Source organism: Caretta caretta, chromosome 5 (genome assembly GCF_965140235.1).
Source record: "Caretta caretta isolate rCarCar2 chromosome 5, rCarCar1.hap1, whole genome shotgun sequence".
NCBI classification, from domain to species: Eukaryota; Metazoa; Chordata; order Testudines; family Cheloniidae; genus Caretta; species Caretta caretta.
The window spans coordinates 39,066,527-39,087,404 of NC_134210.1; the positions used below are offsets into that span (position 1 = coordinate 39,066,527).

Consider the following 20,878-nt stretch of genomic DNA (forward strand, 5'->3'; position numbering starts at 1 on the left):
TTGGAGAGTTGCCTGGCAGCCTCCTGTTCATAATCCAACCTGTTCACGAGGACTACAGCACCTTCTTTGTCAGCCCTTTGATTATAATGTCAGAGTTGTTTCTTAGGCTGTTGATGGCATTGCATTCTGTACAGCTGAGGTTATGGGGCAAGTGATGCTGTTTGTTCACAATTTAAAACCTCTCCAGCACATCATCAATGATCTACAACCTATCCTGGAAAACAATCCTTCACTCTCACAGACCTTGGGAGAAAGACCAGTCCTCGCTTACAGGCAGCCTCCCAACCTGAAGCAAATACTCACCAGCAACTACACACCAGACCACAGAATCACTAACCTAGGAACCAACCCCTGTAACAAACCCCGCTGTATACTCTGTCCCCATATCTACTCTAGCGACACCATCAGAGGACCCAACCACATCAGCCACACCATCAGGAGCTCATTCACCTGCACATCTACTAATGTGATGTATGCCATCATGTGCCAGCAATGCCCCTCTGCCATGTACATTGGCCAAACCAGACAGTCTCTACCTAAAAGAATAAATGGACACAAATCTGACATCAGGAATGGTAACATACAAAAGCCAGTAGGAGAACACTTCAATCTCCCTGGACATTCTATAACAGATTTAAAAGTAGCCATCCTTCAATAAAAAATACTTCAAAAACACACTTCAAAGAGAAACTGCAGAGCTGCAATTTCATTTGCAAACTTAACACCATTAATTTTGGTTTGAATAGGGACTGGGAGTGGCTGGCCCACTACAAAAGCAATTTCCCCTCTCTGGGTATTGACATCTCCTCATCAATTATTGGGAGTGGCCCACATCACCCTAACTGAATTGACCTTGTCAGCACTGGTTCTCCACTTGTAAGGTAACTCCCTTCTCTTCATGTGCTAGTATATTTATGCCTGCATCTGTAATTTTCACTCCATGCATCTAAAGAAGTGGTTCTCTTACCCACTAAAGCTTATGCCCAAATAAATCTGTTAGTCTTAAAGTGCCACTGGACTCCTCGTTGTTTTTGTCGATACAGACTAACACAGCTACCCCTCTGATAATGAAGTCCACTACAAGCCTTGCTATTGTTACCTGTTTTACATGGAAGGCCCTCAGACACTGCAGAAACGAGTGGCAGTGTAAAACTTTACAATACATATTTTCCATTCTCAGCATTATCAATTCAGCAACACTTCTGAACACACTGCTAATGACAGATGAATGTATAAAGTCCAACTGCTGATGAAAAATCATGAGGTCACAAAATATTTAATTTTGGAAGTGAACTTTGAATTTTTCTGCTGTGTTCCTTCATAGAATCATAGAATATAAGGGTTGGAAGGGACCCCAGAAGGTCATCTAGTCCAACCCCCTGCTCGAAGCAGGACCAATTCCCAGTTAAATCATACTTCATAATCATACTTCAAATTAGTCAATCCTCACTTGTGTCAATTTGCCATTTCCCCCACAGTAATCTGTTTTCTGTGAAAACAATGTTTCATTTTGAATCAATTATTTTCTCTCTTTTTTTTATGTCCATATAACATTTCAGAGAAAAGAAGCAGCAAAATTATATCCTAATTCAGAGATGCAAATTCTCATGTTTAGTTGGGATTATTTGATTATTTACCAGATCTCTATTGGAAGTGTAGTGACAAAGGACCAAAGAACATATCAATGAATATTAAACCTGGTTTCCATAATAATCAGGCTACACAATATGTGGCATATTTCAATCCTAGCTCTATTAATTAAAAAGTGAAAACTAAATAGCAAAATCCATTGTCACCACTGAGAAGAGTGGTGTTTTGTTTAGTTAGGTTTTTTAAGGTCAGTTAAAATCAGTGTTGAAAATAAATGTATTCATTTTCAAGAACCACAATCTTATAAAGTTGTAAATGAGACAAAATGACACCAGATCTGACTTGGACATGATCAACTAAAATTTATGCATCATTACCAGCTATGCCAATTAGCAGAGGTTGAGCAACACTTTCTGTCATAAAACCCTGTTTTCCATTGCTTATAACTTTGCCAGACTAACTGTTTGGGCTGAAATTTCCCATGTCAGGGGTTTGCCTCATGCCAAATTGTTTTGGGACATACCAGCTAACATAGTTCATCCATTCCTGAGAATCAAGTTTGCTCATATTAAAAATAAGTTGTACAACTTTGTTGAGAAGTTTGTGTCTGCATGCTTTGTAGCAGGGACTTATTTGGCAGGGAGGGTTGCGCTGGTGTCAGGGACATGCTCAGTAGTGACTTGTTCGGGTTTGGCAGTTAACTTCTCTGAAGATTCCATATACCTTGAGCACGTTTTATTCCCTCTCAGCTTCTACATGTACATGCATCATCCCCACAGAACAACCAAGCATGCTCCCTACTAGGACTGCAGGGGCTGAGCAAGAGTTTCTAGCTCCTTTCATGAACATGAACAAGAGCTCTGGAGAATGAAACCCTCTAGCCACAGAACACCACTTCAAGTTCCTGCATGCCATTTCAAAATGAGGAAATAATTTTCATGTCTATTCATTAGTGGCTTATCAGAGTTCCAGCCAGAGAGTATTTCACAATAATTATGATGGTAGAAGATTGCCCATGTTCTGAAACTATGTCAACAGCTCCAGGTAACTGCCTATTAGGAAATGGACCAAGACCACAAATTCTTCCAGATGCTTTGATATGATAACGTTTGTTCACTATTGACCTAAATCAGATTTAAAAGCATGCTAACTTGGAGATGAAAAGGCTCTTTAAATCCATTGCTTTGATGCATCTATTTCCTAGGACTTTTTTTTGTTCTGTTTTTAAAATGCCTTATTTCAAGTACTCCCGCATATGGAAAAATTCTTCTAAGAATGGCTTTCTTGTTTGTCTAAGTTGTATCTTTTTTGGTATTTTGGAATTATGCCTGTCCTCCAGTGTGTTATACTATACATGAGTATTCGCACAGTCAGTCATGCTACAGGGCCCATGATTTTGAATGTGCTCAAGAAGGATCTTACTGTTACGTTCTACGAGAGGACTTTAGGAAGTGACATATGTCTGGATTGAATGTTCTCATGCTCTGTTGTGCTATCATGTGGGGTTCTCTTAATCCAAAATGAATTTATGGAAAGGGACAGATTTTTTCAAACAATTTGCTGGATTTATGTAAAACATCCCAAAATTAAAGAGGGGTTCGTGTAGGTAAGTATCATGTACCCCTTTATTCTAGTTAAAATACACAGAATATTGATACCTGTTTTTCAACTCTCAACTAATCATGGTCTTGTTTAGTATTAAATACAAACACACAACACACACACACTATTTTCTATCCATTGATATATCATTTTATATGTCATTTATAAACAACTGAAGCAATAATTTGCAACTTCCACTACCCACCATAATTAATCTCAATATGGAGATAACAGTGGCACATAGAAGAGCCTCTATGCCTCCCCCCCCGGAACACCACACAATGAGGAATTTCATATAGCAAAAAGCTGAAGCAGGAACAATCTTTTTAAGTGATCAAGGATAGGTAGATGCACAACATACACTTGTGCCAAACACCACATTGTGCTTGAATGTCTGGAACATCACAGACCTAGCCATATGTTAAAATGGATGAGCCACAGATGTTCAGACCTCAGTGTGGGTTGGGTTTTCATGCTGTGTACAGTATTTAGACTGTGAAAGGTGAAAAGGATTAAAAATCTAAGCTTTACTTTAAATTTTAATATGAGGTTTAGAGCACATGATTTATATTGTGAAGCTCTTCTGTGTGATGGCCAGCACATATGCTCTGGATACTTTTCACTGCAGTAATTGTATGTTGGGATGCTCAGTAGGAGGAGGCATGGAAAACAGGGATATGTATACATTTAAGAAATGGATTCTTCTCTATAAAACTTAATGCACTAACCAACAGAGGAAAAATGCATACCGGTTGGCAGAAAATTAGGGAGGACGTTGCTACATGAGATCCATTTTAGCTTTATAGACAAGCTAAATTTCAAATTAGTGCCCAGATCTCACATGGATTTAAGATCAGCTCCCTCCTTGGCACATCCCTGTATTATAAAAGACATAAAATAGATGGACAAAGTTATGACTTCTCTTCTTATTTTGGATATTGTCATAGGGTGCCTGATCCTTTTAAAGGGAAACAGGTCTTGGCCCACCTGTGATAGCAGATTTGCCTCCCCAGGTGCAGAGAATGAATTAAGTCCCCTGACAGACTATCATATGATTCAACCGAGGGGGGACAGGGTGGACAGAAAAACAGAGGCTTGTGGATAGTCAAGAAGCAGAACCCTGGGTCTGCTGGGGGATTGCAGAGAGAAGACCCAAGGAAGAGAAAGTCTCCTGCAGTAGTCCCTGAATAAAGGGGACTCCACACGGGAAGCCCAGGGAGTAATGGCTCACTAGAAAGCCCTAGCTGGAAGTTTTGTTCTCCTTTTGGGAAGAAGGCAGAAAAGGCAGACCAGGTCTTGCATCTTCTCCAGCTGCTCAGAGAGCAGGAGCTGTGCCTAGCTTAAGACTGGGGTGGGTGGGGAGGATACTTCTGTGTGTTTATTTTGAACCACACGTTAATAAACCAGACTCCAAAAAGGATGGTGTTTACTGGACTTGTGACCATCTCTTGTCAGTCTTTGAAGATCCCAAAAAGAGAAACTGAGGCAGGGCACTGAAGAGCCATGAGGGGGCACTCAAGAGGCACAGCTATTAAAAAGGCAGATTTTCCTATCAAGAGAACAAAGAAGCCTTATTAAAAATAATTTTACATGTATCTCCAAAATGTTTCTTTTACTTCCATGGTAAGATACTATTTTTGGGGATATCAACAGAAGTATCACATGCAAGACAACAGACCCCATTATTAGTTACTGTACTCTGTACAACAGTACTGTGTTGTGCCCATTTGGAGTACTGCGCTAAGTTTTGGCCCACACTTTCAGAAAGGACAGACAAAATGAGCAAGATGTAAAAAATATATATGAGGAAAGATTAACCAAAGTGATCATATTCAGGAGTGAAACTACTAAACAGAAACTACTATCAGTTCGTAAGAACCAAACAAATTGTAACAATTGTCACCGTTAAAAAGTCAACATTTGTCTATAGTTATTACAGCAGCACACTCCTATGCTATTAATAGAAAATAACTGTTCTCAGATATCACTCTATTTACTGTTGAATATTAATTTTTTTAAGCAATGACCAGTCCAAAGAGCTTAAACTGTAGCAGAACTGTTTGGAGTAAATATAACAGCTGCCTAGTCCAAAGGAAAAACCACCACAACGGCGTGTGGAATCAGCCATCAACAATTAGGAATAATTTAGGAGCACTCACTCATACTGTAATACAAAGAGCTGACATAGATAATCTACCTAAAAGCTCTTTCCAACTTAAATGACTGGATAAGTTCAGAACATGTCAGAGATCTTCTGACTAATTTGAATGAATTCCTATCAGCGGGGACTGATGCTATTCACCTGAGGGTACTGAAGGAATTAGCTGAAGCAATTTTTGAGCCACTGGCAATAATATGTGCCAACTCATGGATGACAGGAGAGTTCCTGGAAGACTGGAGAAAGGCTAATGTAGTGCCCATCTTTAAAAAGGGGGAAAGGAGAAGCCAGGGAGCTATAGACCAGTCGCTTGACTTCGATGCCTGGAAAGATACTAGAGCAATATATAAAACATTCAATTTGTGAATACCTGGAGGATAAAGGGGTAATCACTAGCAGCCAACATGGATTTACCAAGAACAAATCATGCCAAACCACTTCGATTTCCTTCAACAGGGTAACTGATTTGGTGGATAGGAGGAAAGCAGTGGATTTTTCTTGTATTAGTAGGGGCATAGCGAGCAGATCGAGGGACGTGATCGTTCCCCTCTATTCGACATTGGTGAGGCCTCATCTGGAGTACTGTGTCCAGTTTTGGGCCCCACACTTCAAGAAGGATGTGGATAAATTGGAGAGAGTCCAGCGAAGGGCAACAAAAATGATTAGGGGTCTGGAACACATGAGTTATGAGGAGAGGCTGAGGGAGCTGGGATTGTTTAGCCTGCAGAAGAGAAGAATGAGGGGGGATTTGATAGCTGCTTTCAACTACCTGAAAGGGGGTTCCAAAGAGGATGGCTCTAGACTGTTCTCAATGGTATCAGATGACAGAACGAGGAGTAATGGTCTCAAGCTGCAGTGGGGGAGGTTTAGATTGGATATTAGGAAAAACTTTTTCACTAAGAGGGTGGTGAAACACTGGAATGCGTTACCTAGGGAGGTGGTAGAATCTCCTTCCTTAGAGGTTTTTAAGGTCAGGCTTGACAAAGCCCTGGCTGGGATGATTTAACTGGGAATTGGTCCTGCTTTGAGCAGGGGGTTGGACTAGATGACCTTCTGGGGTCCCTTCCAACCCTTATATTCTATGATTCTATACCTGGACTTCAGCAAGGCTTTTGACACATTCCCACATGACTTTCTGATAAGTAAGCTGGAGAAATGCAGGTTCGGCAGAACTACCATTAAGTGGATAAAGAATTGGTTAAACAACCACAAACAAAGAATAACTATTAATGGAAAGATGTCAGATTGGAGGGAGATCTCAAGTTGGGTTCCATAAGGATCTTTTCTGGGTCCAGCGTTGTTTAACATCTTTATTAATGACCTGGATGTGGGAATAGAAAGCAGACTGATTAAATTTGTGGATGACACAAAGATCAGGGGGATTGCCAACACTTTGGAGGATAGAGCTAAAATTCCGAGGGATCTTGATAAATTGGAGAACTGGGCTATAGACAACAAAATGCAATTCAACAAAGACAAATGAAAGGTGCTACACTTAGGGAAGGAAAACCAAATGCACAAATACAGAATGGGGAATAACTGGCTTGGCAGCAGCACTGCTGAAAAGGATTTGGGAGTTGTGGTGGATCATAACCTCAACATGAATTAGCAATGTGATGCTGTTGCAAAAAAAAAAATGAATTAATAAAAAAGCAAATGCCATTTTAGGTTGCACTAACAGAGGCACAAGCATGCAACTCACAGGAGGTGATAGTACCCCACTCTGCGTGGCTCTGATTAGGCCTCAGCTGGAGTACTGTGTCCAATTTTGGTCACCAATGTATAGAAAGGATGTAGAGAAACTGGAAAGGATCCAGAGGCAAGCAACAAATATGATCAAAGGGATGGAATGCAAGTCGTAGGAGCAAAGGCTAACTGAACCGAGTATGTTTAATTTGGAAAAGAGGAGATTAAGTGGGGACATGATAGTGGTCTTCAAATACTTGAAAGGCTGCCATAAAAAAGATGAAGAAAAGTTGTTCTCTCTTGCCACAAAGGGCAGGACAAGAGGCAATGGGGTCAAACTCCATCATAGCATATTTAGATTAACCTCAGGAAAAACATCTTAAGTATAAGAACAGTAGGACAATGGAACAGACTGCCTAGGGAGGTTTTGGAAACTCCTTCACTGGAGGTTTCAAAAGGAGGCTGGAGAGCCACCTGTCTGGACTGGTTTTTAGACACAACAAATCCTGCATCTTGGTAAGGAGTTAGATTAGTGTGGTGTTTAGATGTTGCTTGTAATTATTAGAATTGGGAGCACTGGCTGTTGGGAGTCTGAAAGGACAGGAAACAAGAAGGAGCGGGGGAGAAGTTGAGAGGCTGGGAGAAAGCTACAGAGGGTGCAGCAGCAGCTTGGTAAAGAGGTTTCCACTTTGAAAATAAAGTCCTGTTGAAGCTTGTAAGTACCTTGCCGATACAACAATTAGATGATCCTTGTGGTCCCTTCCAGCCCTATGGTTCTAAGACTATTAGGTTTTCCAAAGATTTACTTAAAATGCCTATCACCCATGGTTTGCATGATTAAGCGAAATCTAGTCAGTGGGCTTGTACCCCTGAAGTTCTGGGTTCCTGTCGACCTGAAAAACCAGGTTTCCACTTTTCCTAGCCCTGTTTACACACCACACAATTCAGCCACCTGCTAGGTCCCATGACTTGTTCTATCCACATACTTTCCCACAACAGGCCATAGAACTGCCTCCTTCCCCACCCCAAACATCCAACTTACCTCGAGGTGACCCCTAAACACACAGCACACACAAACAGAACCCCTCAGGAGGGGACACAAAAGGGGCAGTTTGAGAGGTCCCCCAAACCCATGGAATTTGACTGAGTGGCATTGCAACCTGGCGCACGGGGCAGCAGTGCCACTCAGGTTTGGCGCAGGTATTGAGCAATGCTGTGACCCCCTGCACCAGGTTGTAACACCACTCTCGCTCAAACTAGTCCCTGCTGCTCCACCCCCAGCATGCTGGAGGGTGAACCGGGCCAAAACTGAGTGGCACTGCAACCCCATGCACCAGGTCCGAATGCCTGGGGCAGGGAGCCAGGCCCAGCCCTAAGGGACGGAATTGCCACTGCGAGGCAAGTTATGGGGCAACCTGCTCTCCAATGCACATCTGTATTCTGATACCCCAACTATCCTGCAATGAGACAAATTCAACTTCTCCCCCTCCACAGTCTTTTCTTGACTTATGTATTCTGTGAATACTATCCCTGACGGAGGAGACATACTCAATTTACTGCAGATTCCAAACATTTATAGGACTCACAGATGAAACTTAATAGCTTGTGCAGCACCCTTTACTGACAGTCACATGAAGAGTCAATGACTTACAATATCAAGATGTGTGTGTATGTACGCAGTCTGTCATATTTTTCCCCTAAGTCAATGTAGTGGTTTTATTTTAAGAAGCTTATAACTAAGACAAAACTCCTCCCATTTAAAAAAAAAAGAGTAAAAGAAAGGATTTCTGACGGACCTTGACTTGTTTATCCAGTTCTCAAGCCCTGGGACCTACGTTATATTGTTGGTGGATAATTTTGATGTGTAAATAGAGAACAAATTACAATCAAGAAGAAAAACAAAGGAAGTACAGTACATTTTAGACTTAATGAAATTCCACTTTTCCTTTTGAACTTTAGAGTACCCATTATCAACTATTAAAAGAATTTTTATATATTGCAATGTTTCATAGATATAAGATGACATAATAGGTTGGTCATATTGCTAGGTACTTCCGTCTCACCAGAGCACATTTACACAGTATGATAAATGATGCAGTACCAGAGGATGTTTATTCAAGCATCAGGGACTGTATATTCTTTTACGCTCCCTTACTAATAAAATTCAAACAACATTCCATGGCAACAGCAACAGAAGATGCTGTCAAATCCTCTACTCACTATGCCCTGTATTTAATTCCCAGAGCTGATATGAATTGCTAGCAGAAGCAAAGACATGTAATAAATGCATTACTAAGCAGATAGTGTGTGCCTTTCAGTGTTTTTGTAAGAGTGTTTCTCCATCAGTTGTTTGCACGAAGGACCCTCTGAAAGGCGCATATGTAAAGAAGCAGTGTGCATTGAATGACGTGGGTGTACTTCACAAAAGGCAAACAAACCTGATTTCCTGACTTCTACATTTGTGGGGGGGGACAGCAAAATTGGCATACGCTTACGCGCACACACACACACGCCTCCCACACACACCAAAGGTATTTCTACTGGCTGCTCAAGTCTTACTGTAGCTGCCCATGAGAAGATTGTAACAGATAAAAGTAGGACACAGCTGTAGCCAATATTCTAGAGTATTGTAACGTGTAAAAATAGAGCTATCTGTGATCAAAAATATTTACTAAAACTCTCCAAAACATGTTGCATAGTTTTGATATAAATTCTCTTGGTAGAACTGACAGTCCAGCTCACACTGGTAATTACTAGTATAGTGTCAGCCCCTAAAGTTTCACTCAAGGAGAGCAATTTGGGTTCATTTCTTCAAATTTAAATAAATACCTAAAGCTCTACACACATGCCAATATTGTATTTAAAATAGATTTACCTATTTATACAACTTGTCCATCCAGACCAACTATGGCATTATGACCCAAATTCTTCATAGTAACATCATATGATATGAGTATGGCATAACTATGAAGTATTTTGTGCAAGACAGGTCATGTAAGAGATCATTGAAAAGGTTATGATTCACTGATTATCCTATTTGTATGCATGTATCATTTTGGTATCTGAAGTTAGGAATATTGTCTATGCATCTATTACAAATATGTTTAGACCTGGGGAACAACCACTCGGCAGAATGCAATCAGTCTGGATCGGGGCAGGCAAACTTTTTGGACGAGGGCCACACCGAGTTTCCAAAATTGTATGGAGGGCTAGTTGTGCCTCCCCAAACAGCTAGGCATGGCCCAGCTCCCACCCCTATCTGACCCCCCTGATGGCCCCCCCGGGACTCCTGCCCCATCCAACCCCCCCTGTTCCCTGACGGCCCCCCACCACCCCATCCAACCCCCCCCTCCTTCCTGACTGCCCCCTGGACCCCTGTTCCACGCCCCTGTTCCCTGACCTCTGACCACCCCGACCCCATCCACACCCCCACCCCCTGACCACCACCCCAAACTCCCCTGCCCTCTATCCACCCCCCCTCCACCCCCGCCCGCTCCCTGCCCCCTTACCGCACTGCCTGGAGCACCAGTGGCTACAGCTACAGCACGCTGCCCAAAGCACCAGGGCGAGCAGCCGTGCCGCCCAGCTGGAGCCAGCCACGCCACAGCATAGCACAGAGCTGGCAGCACAGCGAGCTGAGGCTGTGGGGGAGGGGGAACAGCAGGGGAGGGGCAGGGGGCTAGCCTCCTGGGCCAGGAGCTCAGGGGCACAGCAGGAGGGTCCTGTGGGCCAGATGCGGCCCTCAGGCCTTAGTTTGCCCACCTCTGGTCTAGATGGCCAGCTGGGAAGGGCTATTAGGGAAAACAACAGGTCTTGGAAGAAGCTAATCTCCCACCGGGGAGCCTTCCTGAGGATGCTACAAACAGCTTACGAGTTATGGCTGCTGTGACCCTACAGGGACATGTTACCAAGTGACCTGGTACTGGACTCCATCTTGGAATACCAGTGTTTTTCCACTGAAAGGTGTAGGAACTACGCCTGGAAACAAAGGGCTCCTGCCATATGCAAAAGCTATTTAAGGCAGGGGAGTGACATCATCAGAGTTCTTCACAGACTCCCCAGCCAAAGAGACTCCTGAAAACACCTGAGGAAGGAGGACTGGACTGGGGGAGAAGAGCTGAACCCAGGCCAGACGGATTTCTTGCTTGTGAAAGGAATACCTGGGATTTGAAGCTGCAAGCAAGTGCAGCTTGCCCTCAAGAATCTCTGCAAACTGCCTAAATCAAAAATTAGGATGAGAATTTGCAACTCATATCCAATCTCTTTAGTATATTAAGCTTAGATTGCATTTTTGTTTATTTGCTAGGTAAAATGTTTTGATCTGTTTGCTATCCTTTATAATCACTTAAAATCCATCTTTTGTATTTAATAAACTTGTTTTTGTTTTGTCTAAAACCAGTGTATGGAAATCATAGCTTGGGGAAGAAGGCGGTTGCATCTCTCTCTCCATACTGCGCGAGAGGGCGAATTTGATGAGCTTACACTGTACAGTTCCCTGTGCAGTGCAAGATGGTATAATTTTGGGTTTACCCTCCAGAAGGGGGGGGGGTGCCTGAAAAGTTGGTAAGTGCCCGAGCTGTATAGCCTTCCCATGCAGGGGCTGGTCAGAAAGCCTGTCTGCATATTACTACAGCTGGGTGTGTCCCTATCGGTGTATATGCTGATTGAAAGAGCAAGCTTAAAGAGTTTAGCAACTTCTCACAGCAGCACAGTGTGAGAGGGAGCCCAGGCTGATGGTTCAGGGGGGCTCAGTGGTATTCCAGTTCCAGGTAGAACCCCGGGGGGAACCTGTCACATCAACATCAATGCATAAAACAACAAGTTATCTAATAAACTTCAGCTGTCCTTTCAGCACTGCCGACCAAACCTTACCAAGAGCCTGGGAAAAATAGATAAATCTTTTGGCATGGCCTGAAGGTAAATATGTTCCTGGATTGTGAGCTTTCTGGGGCAAGGACTATTTTTATGCTGGTTGCATAGGTGCTGGAACTAGGGGTGCTGGTGCACCCCCTGGCTTGAAGTGATTTCCATTATATACACATTATTTACAATTTGGTTCAATGTATATCAGTACCCCCATTATAAAAATTGTTTCAATGCCTCTGGTTGGTTGTACAGTGCCTAGCACAAAGAAGACTTGATCCCTAATGTGCCCCTAGGCGTTGTTTCCAAAAAAAATTAGTAAATTTGGTCTTTACTGGGTCAAAGAGATCAGTTCCAGGGTAGGTCTTCACATAGATTTATCTCAAGTTACCTCACTCAAGTTGGTTGGAATGAGAGCGGCCAGACTGTGAAGTACCACTTGAGCTGCTCTGTCCACACTGGTACTGCACTAGCTCATCTGTGGCACATCCCATTGTTCTTTGCACTTCAATAAGCTGAGCCACTCGACCAATTCTGTCCAAGTGAATTGTGGGAGAACTTGTCTGTCCTTTATGGACACATGGGGGGAATTTTGGGAATGTACTGGAGGACTAGCAATTAGTATTAGCATTAGAGGACTAGCTAATAACTGGCTAGGTAGCAGTACTGCTGAAAAGGATCTGGGGGTTATAGCAGATGACAAACAGAATATCAGTCAACGAAGTTACAAAAGGGCAAATGTAATCCTGTGATGTAGTAACAGTCATATACAAGACAAGAGAAGTAATTGTCCTGCTATACTCAGCCTCAGCTGAAGTATTGTGTCCAATTCTGGGTGCCACACTTTAGCAAAGATGTGGACAAATTGGAGAGACTCCAGAGGAGAACAACAAAAATGATACAAGGTTTAGAAAACCTGACCTATGAGGAAAGCTTAAAAGAACCGGGCATGTTCAGTTTTGAGAAGAGAAGATGGGGGACCTAATAGCAGTCTTCCAATATGTAAAAGATTATAAAGAGAACTGTGATCAATTGTTCTCCATATCAACTGAGGGTAGGGGAGGAAGTAATTGGCTTAGTTTGCAGCAAGGGAGGTTTAGGCTGGATATTAGGAAAAGCTTTCTAACGATCAAGGATAGTTAAGCACTGGAACCGGCTGGCTGTAGAATCCTCATCCTTGGACGTTTTTAAGAAAAACGTCTGTCAGGTGTGGTCTCGGTATACTAAATCCTGCTTCAGAGCAGGAGGGATGGACAAAATGGACTCTCAAGGTCCTTCCAGCCCTACTTTTTTAGGATTCTAGATGCGTGCAAGTGGAGCTAGCCTGTATCCACATTTCAAATTGGTCATGTTAATCTCTGATGAGATGAGAACTCAAGTTTTAGCCTAAACCCCCACAGGCCAGGGAACTCAAGTTGAGTGTGTGTGTGGGTAGACAGGACTTGAGTTAAGGGCATCACACAAGGTATAACTCCAGTTAACTCTACTGTGAGGATAAGCCTCCAAATCTTGGAACCTTTACAAAAAATCCCCTGCCACCAATCCCATTATTTTTAAATTACAGTTAGGGTGCTAGTTTAAGTACCTACCCTGCTCACAGCATTTAAAATACTGGTTTTGTTTTTAAACAGTTCAGTTAAACAAGGTCCAGCATAGGCTTTCTGAATGATTATTCTAGTATTTTACACTTATTGAAACATATTACTGGTCAGAAACGTTTCCTCAGGGGGAAGGTAGCATGACCTAGAAGATAGAAATTCCACTCCTAGCTGGATTGCTGACCTGCTGTGACTTGCCCAAGGCTGCACTTCACTTTCTATGGTATTCTATTTTCCCTCCTGCCCTTTGTCTATTTTTGTTTATTGCAATTGCTTCAGGGCAGAGACCATCTTGTACAGCGTCCAGCACAATGGGGCCCTGATGTGTTTAGTCTCTAGGAACTGGTGGAGTAACATTGTTATGTACTAAGTCTCACCAATAGTCTTTTCAATCAATCAGTTTTCAGTTCGTAACAATATGGAACTGAACGCATTGTAGGGATGTATTTACTCAGCTACAATAAGACCTCTTTTCACATGACTACCCTTGGGATTATGGCCTACGGTACTTCCCCAAGTGATACACTTAAGAAATACGCCAGTTGTTCCGTAGATTGATTTCTTTTACTTTTTGTGTTAAACACAAATAAGTTTTATCCTTCCAAGTTTAATATTAATATCCAGACTGGATAACAAAAAAGCGATTACAAATGACAAAAAAGCATAACCGGTGATCCATAACTTGTGAGAAGCACTGAACAGCAACAGGCAATAGTCTGGATGATGAAATATCAACTAGAATTGTTCCTAAACCTCACACACAATATATGGAAATTGCACTGATTGATTCTAGACTTCTCTTCTACATCCAATGGAAAGCTAACTATGATTCCTTATATAAATATTTTTCAATAAGGTAACCATTTACACTACATTTTCTCTGCAAGGGCTAAATGTGAATAATCCCAGACAAATTAATTATGTATACACACAGTTTACACATGGAACAACTGTAATACTACGCCTATTGGTAAGTCTGCTTACTATAAAAGACCATTTAGTTGGTTGCAGGTGGTTCATTCAAAGTTTACCTTGACTAAATAAAAGCCTTTTATGTCTAGTATCATGAAACTTCTAGTGGTACTAAGTTTGTTTACTAACAGTAATATAATGACCCATGTGTAACAGAAACATACTTCACAAAATCACAGCAGCATTAAATTCCATTTTATAGTGCTCCCTTGCATCACTCGCACATTGTACAATGTGTTACAGCAACAGTATGGACACTTTATATCAGAATACAGTGCAGTATCTGTTAAATTAGCCATTCAAGGAAATGCAGGAATACTATCTGCATGTATTCTAAAACATACACCGCAAATATAAGGCCACTAGCATAAAAGAAACATTTCACCTCTTACTTCTGTACTGAGCATGTAAGAGAGCTAAAAATGCATTTCAAAAAGGAGGAGATTTAACCATAAAAATTTTGGCAGAGCAAATTTTTTCCTGTGACATATATAGCAACACATTTTAACTGTAGTCCTATTTTTATGTCATAAGTGAAGGCTACTTTAAAAAAAAAAAAGATACACAACATTAATCACGAGACTTATTTCCTAACAAAAATAATTAACAGAAGTTTGACATCAAGACAAAATGTCATAGATATTCAGACAACTATGTTCAGCCCAGCCTAAAAAGCTTTACACCTTTCAAATGTACAGTACAAGTCAGCTGTCTGAAGAAAATATGCTATTGAAAAATTATTGCTTACTTACATTAATCTGTCAGAGAAGGGACAGCTACAGAAAGAAACTTAACAAGAAACAGCAAAGGCTTAAGATGGGTTAACAGAAAGACTGTAATGCATGTACTAACACAAGCAATTTACCCACAAGTGCTAACTTTATTACACACTATAAAATGATGTTTACAAAAAGCAAGCACTGAGGAAAGTTTACTTAGTGAACTCCTTTCATGAACTGATGCATTTGTAGCAATAAATGTGACCACTCTGCATTTGCTATAGAGTAGTAGAACATCAGTTCAGTGTTTTCTAGTTTCTGATCTCAGTCTGCTTCTGTATTGTTTTAAACCTCAACTGCAACAGAAGTAACACTCAACAATCTCAGGAAACCAATCAGGGAGTCACTGTGATAACTTCATCTGATTAAACTGCAAATCCCAAACAGCATTTCCCACTCGGTTTTTAATTCAGTGTTGAGTAGATTTGTTCTCTTTTTAATTTCTAAACTCTAATGTGCTGGCATTTAGCTTGCTATAAACATGACAATCATAGATTATTCACGTAAAACAGAATTTAAAAATAATTTGGAGTTACTTTAAACTTTACAGTATTTTAAAAAACTGTATGTGAGAACAGCATCTAGATTCTCTTTTTCTTAAAACAAAAAACAAACCAGAAACAACCAAAAACTATACACTGGCAGTCTGTGCATTCCTCCTAATAATTCATCATCCACAGCTAGCATACTATGTCCAACCCGCATGAAGAGGTTTTTCCTAACGCAAATATATCACATGCCTTTGATTTGACACTAATGAGGTGCAATGTCAGCATGAATAACCCAAAAATATAGCATCCTCATACTTTTATAGTAAAACACACAGAATATGGAGGGTCAAAGCATGGCACATTTCTGAAAAAAATTCATTTAAAATAAAGCTGACAGGAATTTATAGCCTGATGCTGTGTTAACCCTGTCAGGTTGATAGCCCCAAGGTGAATTGTATTGAATCTCATACAGTACAGTATCTCAAATGTTAATCAGCAGCTAATACAATACTTCCTAATTACAAGCATTCTTCTTTATAGTATGTAATTAACTTGAAAAGTCAAAATTACTCACAGACTCCTGAAGATGCAATAGCAAACTATTTAAGACAGGAAAGTCCAAGCCAATATTATAAACACATATAGGAGCAAACATGCATAAAGTCAGGAACTGACAGGCCTCTGGATTACTGCAACTGTAGCAATCACGCTCATACACGCTGGACTATAATTTATGAAACTGAGCTCAAGAACCAGCCAATCAGTTAGCTCCTCATAACAAGTCTAACTGGCTCCAGAGAGCTGCAAGTGCTGCAATAGAACAATAAAGATGAGCTACCCCACACATTAATCTGCTTATCTGGGATTGCTTTCTGTCAGAGAGGGAGAAAAATAAAGAGAGAAAAATCACAGCTTCATTGTTTAAACCGAAGAACAGGTGACTTGTGTCAACCTAACAAGATACATGGAGACGGATCTCTTACTATTTTTAGATCACACGGGGTATATTCAGGCATGCCTGGGCTGTAGGAATCATAACATCCATTTCCACTGGAATATTGTAAGAGCAAACAGAACCATCCTTCCCAGTAATAATTATTGCTTCATTTCTCTCTTGCTGGTAATTTAAAAGATAGTGTTGCTGTTTAATGTGGTTTGACCTTTCACTAATCTATTTAGAGCAAGTTTTTGTTTAGACTGCAGGTAGTCATTCAGATTATCAAAATGCAGTGAAGAGCAAGCAGGAGTCGCACAGTCCTAATGTAAAGAAATATAGGATTTAAGATTTAAAAGGCCATGCTTTTCCATAAGGAAAAAGAGGAGGATCAGGAGTGAGTTTGATCATTTTTAGGTACACAGATTATAAAAAAAAAAAAAAAAAACCCACCCCCAATACCTCAGAACAATTAAGGACAGATAAGAGTTAGAGACTGGTTTCAGAGTAACAGCCATGTTAGTCTGTATTCGCAAAAAGAAAAGGAGTACTTGTGGCACGTTAGAGACTAACCAATTTATTTGAGCATAAGCTTTCGTGAGCATCCGTGATGCATCCGATGAAGTGAGCTGTAGCTCACGAAAGCTTATGCTCAAATAAATTGGTTAGTCTCTAAGGTGCCACAAGTACTCCTTTTCTTTTTGAGTTAGAGACTATATCTGTGTGGGAACTGGAATCTCCATTTAATGGAAAATGTGTTATTTCACCTTTTGCTTTCATTCCAATTTAGAAAGAAGAAAGAATTTTGAAATTTCCTGCAAAATGATTGCTAATTCGTTTTGAATCAACTGAAAAATTGTTTTGATTTTGAATTTTTTAAATTGTATCAAAATCAATTAAATTCAAAACAAAGAAAAAATCAAAAAATTTCCATTAAGGTTGAAACACAACTTTGACCCTAATGTTTTTATTTTAACAAATATCAGCATTTTCTGATGGAAAATAATTGTGTTCAAAAATGTTCAGTCAGCTCTATTAGCTACATTTTGCGTATAGTTAGAACAAAAAGAACAAAGATGGCTAAATGGCTCTTAAAGTGAGCAGTCACCCAATTTGTGCATACAATCCTGGTAATTTTTCATAAAAACATAGATATGTAATTTCACACACTTTTTTGGGGTGTGCACATAGGCCTCTATTTTTGCTTTAACATATTGATTCGTTCTTTTTAATACTCCTCCTTCCTTCTGCCATTTCTTCCATTGTCACTCATGTTTTAATCACTGCAGAAATTCCTCTGATGTGGTACATGCTATTTATCCCCCTCCACCTTTTGCAATCATGATACCCATACACACCAGTTTAGCTACATATTTTACAGCTTTGGGTCGGTCTATAGCTGCATATGAACCATCTGGACCATCTTGTCCTGCTGGACACCATTATTTGGTTTTCAGAAATGTGAGGTTTCAGTCTTTGCAAACAAAAACTTGTCATATAAAACTTACAAAATCCCTTTTTAGGTTCCCTGCCTTCCAGCCTCACTACTACCCATAGTCTGGCATATGTTATTTCTGCACTGCATCTTTTTAAATTTATATAACTTTTTATTCGATGCTGATACCAAAAAGACAATGCACATTATCAAATAAAGTACCACTAATGCACTGAAAAGGTACAAAGTAATAATCTAGACATTGGATAGTCAAGATTTCCGGGTGTCCAATTTCAGTCTATTAGAAAATAAATAATGCTTTGTATCATATGGTAACTGACATTGTATTTCATTTTCTCTAAACTAGAGCCAAACTAGAAGCCATTCATCTTCAAAGATTGCAGCATCCCACAGTCTGTACCAATAGTAAACAGTCTTTAATTGAATCCACTCTTCTTGAGTTAGAAAATGCATCAGAATCCAATATTTGAATATTAGGATTGCAATTTTATTGGACAAGCCAGCTGACAGAGATGAAGCTTGGAGTTCAAAGGGATGAGAACCCAAATACAGATATTTGGACCAAAATTGTGGGTCTGGGGACAATACTACATAGAGTTGTAAGAAGAGGGTGGTTGGCTCTTACTTGTCCTGGAAAATATTTTCTACTCATTATTATAAAATAATATAAAATTATATTATAATTTAAATAATATTATTTAATAAAAAATAAAAAAATATTATATTTTATTATTTATAATAATAAAAAAATTAAATAATAATTATAATATAAAATAATATACTCTTACTTGTCCTGGAAAATATTTTCTACTCATTATTATAAAACATTTGGGGAAATTAGACACCTATAATCTGTAGACATCTGTACCCCTCTCAAGTCCCTGACTACCATAAAGTTATGACCAACTTTTAATGCACAGAACTCTTCTTCCTATGATATTACTGTTTTATATATATATATATATATATATATAAAATCTTTAAGATTATGACTTGAGTTCTAATGAAAAATCAAAGCCCCAAACATTTCACTCCTATTTAACGACAATTTCACTAATGCGTGTATAGCTGTTGTCCTTTTGCCTGTAACATTCATTGTAGGAGTACATCTTTGCTCTACATGTAATGAAAGATGTGGTTATTCAGATTAGATTTTGTGTGTTTCAGTGGAGAAAAGGGTATTGTTTTTAACTAGGGTAGGTCTTTACAATGATGTATTCCTTTCTTGAACCAGAAGTAAATTAACAGGTGTTTTTGTAATAGAAAAGACAAACAACATGACAGGATTTTATGCCTTCTCTTAAGCCTATTCAACAGAAGTTACAGCTGTACATAAATGAGGGCAATACCACTTTGAAAAGGGATCTAATACATTTTAACATGTATACATTATGTGAATGTCCCTACCATACTGCTTTTTCTGTGATAAAATGCTGCAATGTATGCCTTACAGTTCATTCTACCAAGTATTCAACGAGACCCAGCAAGACCCAGAAGTATACCCTGAGGTTAAGAAGATAAAAGACCTCCCTTAAAGGTACGCATCCATAGTATCTTAAGTGGAACCTGGGACAAGTTTGTAGGAGTTTGGGGTATATTTACAGATAGAGCGTAAGTGTGGAAGTATAATCAGTTTTGTTAGGACAATTTTAACCATTATATCTACTAGCACTCTTATCCATCAGCCCAAGTTATTTTTACAAGTTGCTTGAATAAAAAGGGAAGTGTAATGGGATCACCACCCACCCCAGGAGTTTGGGGGTCACCACCCTCTCAAGATTGATCCCAAGAGAAAAAATAAATATGTTCAATTTTCATTTTCCTCAAACCAGGGCAGCAGGAAGCTAAAGCAATCACCACTTGGCTTCCTTCCACCTAACCGAAGGAAAAACCACCACGCAGAGCTGTTTCCGTTGACCAAAGGTCCCAATAAAAACAAACACAAACAACACAAGTTCCTTCAGCCTAGGTCAAGTGAGATCCCAAGAAAACAGTCCTTACTATAGCTGTAGTGTTTTGGGAACAAATAGCTCTCCTGTGTCAGTCAAGAATTTAATTTTACCCTATTGCCAGTCCTGAGCTTGATTCAGCAGGTTCCTACATCAGAAAAGAAGAAAAAAGCACCACTCAAACACCTCTGAAAGCCTCTGCTTCTTTTTATGGTTCCCCAATTAGCAGGTACAGCTGCCAGCTCCCTCTTCTAACACCCAAATGAGCCACTATTGTCAGCTCCTCCCTCCAAGACAAGCAGTCTTTGACAGTTCATTTTAATTTTCAGGCCAGTAAAGAGGGTTAACCCCTTCCCAGTTCAAGTACGCATGGGGCACATACATGAGCTTTGATCAAATGAGGATGCTTTGTTTCCCAGACAAAATCCACCCAGGTACCATCTTAATTTGGGATCAGTCCATCCTCCCTGCATAACTTTGACATACAAAAGGACTTCCAGTTTAGTAAAGTTAAATTTAGGGTAGTAATAGTAGTTCTAGTAGGCATCCTTCAGCCTCGAGAGCCCATGGATACGCACCCCTGAGAGGTAAAGAAGTCACTCGGGGCAAAGTTGGGGGCCTTCTCCAGGGCACAAGCCTGGACAGATGATATGGAGCCTGAGTTGCCCATGCATCAGGACTCCCCCTCCCCCCGGCATCACTGGTAAAATCCAGAGGAGAAAAAGAACCAATACATCTGGTACCTGATCCGCTGCAGGAGTTGCCGGAAAGATACTAAAATGTTAGTACCTGACCTTCTT

At 40.3% G+C, this 20,878-nt stretch overlaps 1 long non-coding RNA gene across 1 annotated transcript in view; it reads right to left on the reverse strand.

Annotated features, from left to right (window-relative positions):
• The window catches only part of LOC142072122 (uncharacterized), a 338,428-nt gene extending 322,011 nt beyond the window's left edge, over positions 1 to 16,417 (reverse strand). The window contains exon 1 of the long non-coding RNA XR_012668414.1: positions 16,314 to 16,417. This is a non-coding gene — a long non-coding RNA (uncharacterized LOC142072122). The remainder of the gene's footprint in view (positions 1 to 16,313) is intronic.
• Positions 16,418 to 20,878: the final 4,461 nt, after the last annotated feature.